Source organism: Abramis brama (genome assembly GCF_963993115.1).
Source record: "Abramis brama genome assembly, chromosome: 5".
Lineage (NCBI taxonomy): Eukaryota > Metazoa > Chordata > Actinopteri > Cypriniformes > Leuciscidae > Abramis > Abramis brama.
In genome coordinates this window covers 85,919-98,169 of record NC_139967.1, presented here as the reverse complement: position 1 = coordinate 98,169, position 12,251 = coordinate 85,919, and the positions used below count along the sequence as shown (strand labels likewise).

Here is a 12,251-nt window from a genome sequence, read left to right as displayed (position 1 = left end):
ACACACCATATATAGTTAGTTAAATTTTATTTCTGTGTCATGCCAAACATTTGGCCCATCCCACATGGGATTACAAGACACCACAAACTTATTTAGCAAACATCTTCCGGTCGCATATACAAATCATTCGGAGAAATACATGAATACAAACATATATATACACATATACACACAGCATATACAAACAAATCCTCATTTACAGATCATCTCAATAAAGAGCTTTTTTCCTCTTCTCCCAGGCTCTCTCAAGATAATTGGCTAATTTATATGTTTCACATGTCTTTGAGCATCATCCATATTTACCAAATCAATCTCTGATTTTATCCTACAAAACAAAACAAAAATCACGCTGTTCACAATAATTAGAAATATATAATATTTCTTTCACTTGACATGGGGTAAGCGCTCCTTGAGAGTCTGGTGCCAGCAATTTCAAAATGTAAAGATTTGTAAAATGTAAATTCAATTTTGGATAGGACAACCCCATGGCTGGAAAAGACCATTAACACACACACCGTCACTTCTGTGCTCTCTCCCGAATGCAGCGGTCAAGAGGCAAGACAACATTTGGAAATTCTGTTAATGAAAACGTCTCAGGTTACGACTGTAACCCTTGTTCCCTGAGGAGGGAACGAGACACTGCGTCGTTGAAAACGACACTTTGGGGACGCTCCATTAGCGTGCGCCTCTGAAGTATGAATGAAACTAATCCAATCCTGATTGGTGTTGCGTCATGACATAACATGTGACGGCATAACCGGATGCATAAAAGTGACGCTGGCACACACACACATTAGCCTCGCGATGAAGCAAGCCGCTCCTAGGCATCGAGGGGCGTGGCAAGACGACGCAGTGTCTCGTTCCCTCCTCAGGGAACAAGGGTTACAGTCGTAACCTGAGACGTTCCCTTTCGTAGGGAACTCGCACTGCGTCGTTGAAAACGACACTTTGGGGAATGAATGCCCACTAGGCCACGCACCGAAAAAGGCCTGCCCTAGAGTGAAACTGATCTCAGACACTCAGCTAGGACTAGAGCATACGTGCACCAGGCGTACTAGGGGAGGTGCAGACTATAAAACCTGATAAAATGTGCGGGGTAGCCCAACCGGCTGCCTCACAGATCTCCTGGAGGGGCACTCCCGAGAGGAGGGCTCTAGAGGACACCATGCCTCTAGTAGAATGAGCCCTTACGGCCAAAGGTGAAGGCAAATTGCGCACCTTGTAGGCCTACTTATGGTTTGTTTAGCCGGGAGCCCCTATTAGGTGATCCAAAACACACTGCAGTAAGTCCGACCTCCTCCAAGAAGAGGACCTCTCAAGGTAATACTTGGAATACTAAGACATACGTGCCTGCATCGTAACCGAATTCCATACCACGCCCAGAAAAGTAGTTTTCTAAGCTGGTTCTAACACACTTTTCTTAGTGTTGAGTCTCAACCCCAATTTCTGAATGTGGCCAAGAACGACATCTCGATGCCGAACTGCCATTTCTCGAGACTGGGCCAATATGAGCCAGTCATCGATATAATTCAGAATACGGATGCCCTGAAGCCTCAGTGGAGCCAGAGCTGCATCCATACACTTAGTGAATGTGCGGGGAGAGAGTGCTAGGCCGAACGGAAGAACCCGATATTGGTACGCTTCGCCCCCAAAAGCAAACCTCAGGAACCTCCTGTGACATGGAAGGATGGAGACATGAAAACAGGCGTCTTTTAGATCTATCGTGACAAACCAATCCTCGGATCTGATTTGATTCACGATGATGGGAATAGTGAGCATCTTGAACCTGAATCTCCTCAGAGAACGATTCAACTGCCTCAAATCTAAAATCGGCCTCAGCCCGCCATCCTTCTTTGGAACTATAAAGTACCGGCTGTAAAAACCCGGACTCCCTGTCTGGTAGAGGAACAATTTCTATGGCCCCTTTGACCAGTAGAGTCTGTACCTCTTGTTCCATAACCCGAGCCTGTTCTGGAACCACTGCAGTCGGTACCACCCCAGCAAACTTGGGAGGTCGGTGACCGAACTGCAGTCTGTACCCATATTTTATAATATTCAGGACCCATATAGATATATTCGGAAGGCGTTGCCATTCTTCCACAAAATCTACTAAGGGAACCAGCCCCTCGAGACTGACCTCGGGTGATTTCCGAGCACTATTCTCGACCTCCTGAAGCGGAGGACCGACAGGAAAAAGTCGAGAAAGATTTTGTGACCGTCGGTGCCCTGTTGCAAGCTTTTGGGGCGAACGCCACGGTGTGCGTTCGCTGGAAAGCGATGTGGCCTGAAGCGCACTTTATGGCAGGATACAGACATCGATTTCCTGAGGGCTCCCCCAGAGGGGAAGCTCTTTCGGTTTCGTTCTCGACACCCTGAAGCGGAGGACCGGCAGGGAATAATCGAAAACAGTTTCCGATATGCGGACAGGAACACTGCCTGGCCGCAAGCCTTTTTGGACGGGCACTACAGCGTGCATTCGCTGAAAACCGATGCGTCCTGAAGCGCAGTTGACACTGGATACAAACATCGATTTCCTGAGGGCTCCGCGGAGGAGCGATTCTCGCTCGTCCCTCCACGGGGGGGACAGCCATCTCCGTCTCGTTTTCGATACCCTGATGCGGAGGACCGGCAGGGAAAAAATCGAAAACGATTTTCGACGCTCGCTGCTCATCATTTTAATTCCTCAGAATTAAATGCAGCCAACAACACTGGATAAGTGAAACACGGTCTAGATGGTAGGCTGAATTAAAATATCTAACTTCTTAAAGTCAGATAATATATTCCATCATTTCAATTCCATCATTTTAATCCATAGAATTAAATGCAGCCATAATCACCAGACAATACTGTTTTAATATTTATTTATACGGTCTCGTAATCTACACGCTGCCTCGGCAAACGCGAGATTCGAGCCGTTATAATATTTGGCTTTCATCCCTCGAGAAGAAAGTCATCAGGTGCGAGGTTGAAACATCCAAAAGTGCACGGAATTTAGCACGCGCGCCCGAGATATTTCTCAATGAACACTGCCAGCACCCTCAGGAGCTGATTGTGAATGCCTCGCACACAAACAGTATTATTTCACAGATCGCGTGTGTCCCCTTTTATTGCAGACTCGTAATCTACGCGCTGCCTTGGCAAACGCGAGATTCGAGTCGTTCACAATATATTTGGCTTTCATCTCTCGAGAAGAAAGTCAACGGGCGCGAGGCTGAAACACCCGAAACGCACGGCTGTGTGCGTCAAGATATTTCTCAATGAACACGCAGCCAGCACCCTCAGGAGCTGACTGTGCATGCCTTGCACCCACACAAAATCTTATTGTTATTATCTACTATAGATTCTGTATTGCAATGCAGTGGGACAATTCTTATTTTTGGGTTACAAACAACACCGGCGAGTGTGACTCATGTTCCTCGATCCCGATGCTGAGCACATCACTTCCTCAGAAGCAAATAGCTCGAGCATCGGGCACTCGTCACGGGCAGAAGAAATCACATCGCGGGCTTCTGCGTCGTGAGCGAGCGTTATAGAATCTGCGGATGATGAACGAGAAAGTGCCTTGGCAGTCTCGTTCTCATCCGCGAGATCCTTCTGCGATCCCCACGATCTAAGCCGCCGCGCCGCCTCAACGGACGCGGGGCCCGAACCGCGGGGATCGCGAGCCTGGCCTTTATCAGAAACCAAACGGGAGTGCAGCACTCTAATCGGGAGTACTTTCACAATGTTCACAGGCAGCCCCCTCGAGAGCTGCCTGTGCGTGCTGCGCTCCTAAACAGTGTACACACAACTGATGCGTGTCCCCACCCGTGAGAAATATAGGGCAGGGGTGCACACACTTAGTGTATCTTCCACTCGCATAATATAGTGGTTTTCAACAGACAAACAACACCAAATAAGACAGACAGTTTCACAGAGAACGCTTGCTGAAGAGCAAAAGCTAATGTGTGTGTGTGCCAGCGTCACTTTTATGCATCCGGTTATGCCGTCACATGTTACGTCATGACGCAACACCAATCAGGATTGGATTAGTTTCATTCATACTTCAGAGGCGCACGTTAAGGGAGCGTCCCCAAAGTGTCGTTTTCAACGACGCAGTGCGAGTTCCCTACGAAAGGGAACAAAACACACACAAACTTAAATAAGAGGGTAGTTAAATAAAAACAGTAAACAATATTGTTTTATTTGAACTACTTTGTGGATGTAGCAAAGATTTAGACTTCTTGTAATCCAATTGGACATAGTCAACTATTGTAGCCATATAATAATCATTCACAATGACTAAATCCAAGGTAGCCAACCCTGGTCCTCCAGAGCCACTCTCCTGCTTGTTTCCAAACTATCCCTGCCCTACTTCCTGCTGACTAATAATGGATCAGGTGTGCTGTCAGTCAGAAGCTGGAAGGGCAGGAATAGTTGGAAAACAAGCAGGGCAGTGGCTCTGGAGGACCAGGGTTGGCTACACCTGGTCTACATATTTTAAATTGTGAAGTGATAAGACTGCTGTTCAAATATACACTTCACAGTGTAATACTGCATTAGTTACTATAAAATTAGCTGGCTGTACTTTAGCTTTTTCCTTGAGTAATGACAGACATTATAGGCTCTATATTTGTAACTGTATGAACAATTATTTAGAAAAATGTATGTTTGTATTTAAGGTATATTGTGTATAAAATAAGATGCAAATCGCAAGATTCTCACATAAAATGGGGTGTCCTCTGGGACTGGGATGATAATGCTGGAGACAATAAAAACAAATGGGTGAAAAATATTTAAGGTAAGAAAGGACACTTTAATCAATAAACACCATAACTATATGGCAAAAAAACAACAACAACAAAACACACCTTTATGAAGGACATTAAACAAGAAACAAATGCAATGTCTCTTTGGTTCTGCCAGATGGCCTGGAGAAGGATTCCTGAATTCTACGTCTGACAGATGGCTGTTCGTTATGTGACCCTGAAAGAAAAATGAAAACTTAATGTAATTTCGTCAAGTACAACAAACAAAATCACGTTTTAAAAATTTCACTTAAGTGATTACAAAATTGGTAATCTTAGAGTATGGTTATAGAGCAACTTTGTAACAGAGCAAACCTGAGCCATTAACTGCCTTAATATAGAGAGCACATTAAACTGCCCTCCAAGTGACAATAATACTCTCACAATACATTCCAAATATGATCAAAAACAGAAGATTCGTTCTTTGCATACAGACAGGATTTATATTCATTATGCAAAAAGGCACGGCCATAAAGCATTACTTAAGTATTTAAAGCTGAGGCCATAGGTGAGGAATCAGGTAAAGTTAGTCTCCTTCCTGATACTTGGCTATTTTCATTGTGCATTAACCTCACCTGCACAAATATTTGATTTTATGGTAGTGTAAGATATAAACACAGTAATTCACAGAAACGTTTTGGGATATTATGTTAACATTTATGCAAAACACCTCCTGACTCATGAAATATCCGAAATGATCCGAACTAATAAACGGTCCGTTAGCACAAACGAGTAGCGCAGTTTCGTTCCACTTTCTTTCTTTTTTTTTTACCATTCGCTGCTGGGCAAATGTTGCGCCAGCGCGACCTATAACAAAATTTGGTCTCACCGGCAGAAAAAAATTAGCCTGGTTCTACCAGACTCTCGTACATTTAATTTGTACTTGTAAACTCTTTGTAAAGAGTCTGTCCCCTCTCCATTGACAAGCGTTAACTTCATTGAAGGCGGATACTCTGTTGAAGCAGAGAATGTCTAATGTTACATTTATAATACAAAATGTACTTACCCAACAGCAGATTTTTAGTAATTCGGCAACACAACAATGCACCCTCAAATCCTGCTCGCCTCGTGGTTGCTATGCGTGGTTGCAGAGCCCGTCTGGTGGTTGTAGAAAAACGGGAAAATGGCTGCTTTATCGCGAGATAATATATCATATCGTTGGATTTTGCAATATCGCGAGATTTGCTACAACATCTCGGTGGCACAGTTTTGACCTGTAAAGCAAGTCAGTGTACGTATTTTCGAACCTCTTAAAACTACTTGGGGCACTTAAATTAATTATTGCAGTATCAACCAGTGTAAGCATAATTGCATATTTCATAAGGATTTCATAGAGGGTCATGATGGACTATAAATGCACGTGTAAAGGACGTCACCTACTGGACGTCCACTTAAAACGACTAAAATGCAGTGGCTTTGCAATCACTTAACCACACTGGGCACTTTGTGATTATAATTTATTTAAACAAGATAAAGTAAATATATTTACTTTGTATACAAATAGTGTATTTCATATAAAGATAATTCCTGTTTTTTTCTGTCTTGCTAGACGTGTAAAGGACGTCATTGGACGTCTTCACAACCTCTTAAAATCTAATTGGGCAATTAAATTAATTATTGCAGTATTAACCATGCAAGGATTAAGCACAGCTTTTGCATATTTAACAAGGATTTCATAGAGGGTCATGATGGACTATAAATGCACGTGTAAAAGACGTCGCCAGGTGACGTCCTCTCACCCGATACACTATTTATTGAACTACACGTAGCTAAAAGTCAAAATAACAATTATACATGCAACCCCAGAGAACTGTAGACATGTACAAATGTATCTGAATGCATTTTTAGGAAATGTTCGGTGTTACATATTTTTACCGATTTATGCCGTCATACCGCGACTATTTTTGGCCAGGGACACGACGTTGCCGTCGGACCAATGTTTGCTGGGCCCGGTCTGGTCTGGTCAGTTCTGGGTCTGGGTCTGAGCCCGGTCTGGTCTGAGCCGGTCTGGTCTGAACCGGTCTGGTCTGAGCCCGGTCTGGTCTGGTCTTTTATGGGTCTGGTCTGGTCTGGTCTGAGCCGGTCTGGGTGTGAGGCCTCAGAGAGGAAGTCCTCCCTGCTCCAGTTTCTGACCTCAGACAGCCTGAAGAATCTCCTTTATCCTCATTTATTTCCTCAGTGCTTGCATGTCAGTTTCTAGTTTCCTATCACTGAACACACGCTGCTCACTGTTACACACTGATAAGAGGAATGAATGCACAGGGGAGTGTGTGATCTGTACAATTAAAACCCTCTCAAAAGCACTGCAACTGCAAACTGCAAACTGAGTTGTAACTGCATGTTGATTCACTCACACACACACTCTCTCTCTCACACACACACACACACACACACAAAAACTAACCTCTTCTCTATACATTCGTTCCTTAAGCTGTTACTGCCTACAGTCAAAGGGCTGTGCTTACTACAGCATTTAGTCAAGTCATCTTTATTTATACAGCGCTTTTAACAATGTAGATTGTTTCAAAGCAGCTTTACAGAGATAAACGTATAATTTAAGGTAATAGAGATTGTTTTGGTTTTATACTGGTTCTTTAATAAAGTTATTTTCCAGCTAAAGTTAGTTTTGATTGATTCGCTTCTGTCACAACGATCATTTGTTATTAAAATAGGGGATTTATAATTTTAGTTTATGACTAAACTAAAATTAGGGGCTTTAGTTTAGTCATGCTGTGCCTATGACTAAACTAATATCTGAGTGCTGGTGAACACTTTAGATGCTATGAAATTTCTCTACATTTTTTCATTTTAAACATTTATTTAGCAAATCTTGTTATATTCATCTGATATTTTTGAATAAACAATGAGACACTAGATCAGGGGCCCGTTCTTCGTACGTTGCTTAAAACATCCGAGATCAAATTACACATCCAAGATGATATCATTGTGCTAATCATGATCTGGCTAATTAGGTTCTTCGAACACACCTGCCGGATTAGTATCGCTGGATTGAGTTATCTGAGATAACTGCGCGTTCATGCGCTGGTTGAAAAGGGGATATGTATCGATAGTAGAAACATTGATCAGCAACGCTGCTATTGGCTGCTCAGCATGGCCGAAGAGCAGGCTCAGTTTTTCTCCTCAGCAGAGCAAGAACTAATAGTCGAAGTTTATTCGGAATTTTAATGTTTAATCTAAACGCCAGGGAACACCTCACAGTCTGCAAAAGCCAGGAGAGAGGGCTGGCAAAAAGTAGCAGACAATTTAAATCCGTTAGAAGTGGCCATGTTAGATGTTTTTATCACTTAATAGCCTATATATTTGTATTTTAATAATTGCATAATTACTTTGTTCATTGTAATGTCAGAGTCACCACACTAGAACATGGGAACAAATAAAAGTGAAGTACAAAAATATTCTACATATAATGGTAATTTTTAGTTATATTATAGTCTCTTTTATAAAAGGCACTGTTAAATAAATGGTTGTCTGTTTATAAAAGCAACCAAAAAAAAAAAAGAAAGAAAAGATCTTAGTAGCCTAATTTTTGCTGCATTAAATTAAGGCCGTATAGTCATTTCAACTGTTAAATCTTGAGTAATGATGAATTGCTTTGACTTGTGAAAGTGAAAACTGATAAACTTATGTTAATGTTAAAAAAAATATTTTGCCAGTTATTGATCACATTTTTCCCGAGTGTAGTTCATTGTAATGACATTGTGTTTTCTTCTTTTGTGCACTTTTACATAATACACCAACACTTGTATCTGTTCCCAAGAAAGTGGTGGCTGAAATATGTGCAGTAAGTGGACATTTTCTAACTTTCCAAAGGAAAGAAAGTATAAGACTTTGTAAAGTCCATTTGTTTCCATTGCACTGGACAGTGAATAACCCCTCTCAGATAACTGTCATATGGAGGAACTAGCCTACCTGCAAGTGCATAAATAACTTTACTTAATTTATACTTGTATGCTTTATGGCTGCAATATAAGTTGCAGGTTTCCACATCTACAGAAAGGCCTACAGAAGAGTCTGCACAGACAGAGGAGACATAGGCCTACAGGTGGGCAGTGTATAGCCAACTTTTCCTTTTTATTTGTAGCATGAGGCATGTGTCTAATATCTCTTGTTGCAGGCACTTGACCACTGGCTTTTCTTTACAAAGAACAATTGAAATAAAACTCAAGGAACTAAGCATATTTGTCTTTTATTTAACATTTAATGTCAATGTTTGGCAATGTTGTGTAATATGGCACATGCAACAATGTCAAAGGCCCTGTCAGGTGTGCAACCCTCAGACTTTTCAGACACTGAAATCTTCCCTTTAGTTAGCCAAAGTTCATTTCATTGTGTGTCCTTGTCCTGGCTAGAGCTGCACTGTCAGGGAATGGGGTCATAAAACACCTGTCTGCAGGAACATGTCATAATCACCTATGAAAAAATGCAGTTCTGTTAGGATCAGCATAAGTGTATGTAAGACAGTGAGCTTGATATTTAATTGTGGAACTTTCCTTACCACTTTCAAATAATGTGCATAAATGTGAATCTCTGAAAATTCTTAAGTCATGCACAGATCCTGGCCATTTTGCTTTCACATTTGTGATATGGAAGATTTTAGTCAACTGCCTTTTTTTTTAATTTGATATATTACTAATCTGGAATATTAAGAATCACAATAGTAACTGGGCTGCACATTTACATTGTGAACCCCCTTTCTGTTCACATAATCCCCTTCATTGAGGCCTTGATGGCAGTCTATGGTCTAGCTATAGTCTAGCCAATCACGTTAGTGAAGCCTGAGTGACATATACTGTAATCGGCATGGTCATGATTGCATGATCTTCATAAAAAATTATGATAGCCTAAAAAAAAAAAAAACTGCTTTACAACATTGGGTCTTCAGTGGCTTGGAAATGCCACAAAAAAAACTAAAACTGTTTTTTAAACCTAAAAGCGCCAGGTAAACTCCGAATGACACGACAGATAGCACTTTCCATCAAGTTCTCCGCATCTCCAATAGTGTAAAGGAAAGAGCCACTCGCAAATAATCTTAGGGCAATGCAAACAGTTTGTGCTGTAGTTAAAGCCCGACTCCGACAAGTCGAAAATAAATGTGCTTTTCCAACAAATTAATAATGTAAACGACAATCTCAAGAGTCACGAGAAAAAATATATATCTCAGAAAGTGCACTATCGCGCTGCGCTGGACTTCCCGTATCACCTCCGCTTATAAAGCCGGGATCTAATCCTGTTTACATGAAATAAGCTGCTCCCGAGCAGGTTTAAGCTTGCGCACCTGTTGCTATGACAGCAAGTCCAGGATGAGCGTCGAAGAACCAATCCAAGATCATGCCAAATCGCCAACAATCAAATCCAACTAACTGAGTTAGCGACGTACGAAGAACGGGCCCCAGTTCTGACCGGATCTCTTCCCTAATCCCTCCCTAACATTTTACTCTCTTTTTTTCTGACCGTTCAAGAAAATGTTGATGAATTTTCATCATAGTTTTTATTTCATTTATTTAGTAATTGTCTCATTTTTGTCAGTGAGATTTTTTTTTTTTTTATCTGAAAGTTATTAAGAAAAATGATTTGTCATTGAAACCAACACTGCATCTCATTATAAATCCCACTTTCCACATGACAGGAAACATTCAGCTTCAGAAATGAGAAAATGTTTCTAGTTTTCTAGTATTGTGGAGTATTTCTGAGTGACTAAGAACATGGAAGCAGATTGGTGACATTTACTATAGTAACTCCTTTATATCTAAAGCAACCTAAAAATGAAGAACATCCCAGCAATGTGTCCTAGATCCAATAATGTACACAATTCCAGGTTTAGCATAAACTATATTAGCAAACAAGCTAGAGGTGAAAAGCAGAGGATTTGTTACTGTCGATATGATCACTTCAAAATGAAAAGTAAAAGCACAGTGCTTCTTCTCGACAATGGAAATAACCCAACTCAGAAACACAGTCTGCTGTTTTTGTAAAGCAGAAGTGAGTGAATCCGTGTTTTCCTAGTGTGCTCTGGCTGCAGAAACGGGAAGCAGTGCTGCTGAACTTCCAACACTGAACTCTCACCAGCGTTAGACACACACCAGCAGAAGACGAGCGTGTCTAGACTGAGAGAGGAAGTCTGATCAGACATCACTTATGACTGACACCTCTCACAACATCAGGGTCATTCCTCCCAAAAACATGCGTTTCCACTGTTTCTGCTGATCGCGGTGTTTCTCTGGGCTCGTCTGCAGCCGTCATGGTGTGTGTGATCAAGTCATTTGCTCACACAGAAGCAGTGCGCTGGTAAAGCACAGGTCCCATATGTCCAGCCGACCTTCTCTGATGCCCTGCTCTGTCACTCTTCAGCTTCCCATGTCAATCACCGCGTGATGGATGAGGTCAGAGGTTACAGATCCTGTCCCTGGAGTCCACATCTCTGACCTCCACAGACAGTGTCTTCCAATGGCTCCTTCAAAGCATGAAATCAAAGTCTCAGTGTTCAAACAGGCATGAAGCGGATATCTACCTAACCCTCCGCGTGAACACCGGGTGGAGTGTGTCTGTGTGTGTGTGTGTGTGTGTGTGTGTGGTTCTTGACAGATCCCCATCCCATTTTCCTTCAATAATTATATGGGAAAGAGTATTCTGGCCGCTGAATATTCTTCAAAATATTATCTGTCAGTGCTCCAGGGAAGAAAATAAATAATATTATTATTGAACTATTCTATGATACTGTATATAGGCTCACGCCAGAATGGATACACACCTACACCAGACACACACTCACACACACACACACACACACCTACACCAGACACACACTCACACTCACACTCACACACACACACACACACACACACACACACCCACCCCTACACCAGACACACACACACACACTCTCTTCTGGGCTGAGCTGATTGATAGTTGAATATGTCACCAATCGTATGAAGCTCAGACACGCTGATGTTCTCCACATATGCAGAACCTTCTTCAGAAGTTTTAATCAGAGCGTTCCTGCAGTCACACTTGCTCTTGCCTTCGTTTGCTTTCATTACTTCCACCCTGACGTTTAATGCCATTAGAATTTTATGTTTTTGATATACATACAGTTTGATTTAGCTGTAGGATTCATAGTGCAGTCGGATGGCATCCACGAACACATCCACTCAGTGTGATTATGGCAGCTCCTAAATTAATTAAATCAATCTTACTGAAGGTCATTTCAACACAAACACACACTGAGAGGTTTGTCTGATCTTTACTCTTTTCGGTACCGCAGGATCTTCAGCTTCACACTTCACAAGCCAAACCAAAGTAAGCAGAATCATTTAACCTGAACAAATAGACAGTCCTGAATCTAAACCACACAGTGTCTGAAGTCGATAAACACACACACGGATTTTTGCTTAAATATAACAGATTTACAGAACATATCTCTTTTGAAGAATATCCTCCTTTTGT

General features: G+C 41.9%; 1 long non-coding RNA gene across 1 annotated transcript; it reads right to left on the bottom strand.

Annotated features, from left to right (window-relative positions):
- Positions 1–297: 297 nt before the first annotated feature.
- LOC311082875 lies at positions 298–6,005 on the bottom strand. Its single transcript, XR_014606167.1, has 4 exons — positions 5,794–6,005; positions 4,851–4,965; positions 4,705–4,741; positions 298–576 (listed from the first exon to the last, which is right to left on the bottom strand). It is a non-coding gene; the product is annotated as an uncharacterized lncRNA (long non-coding RNA).
- Between the last annotated feature and the right edge of the window lie 6,246 nt (positions 6,006–12,251).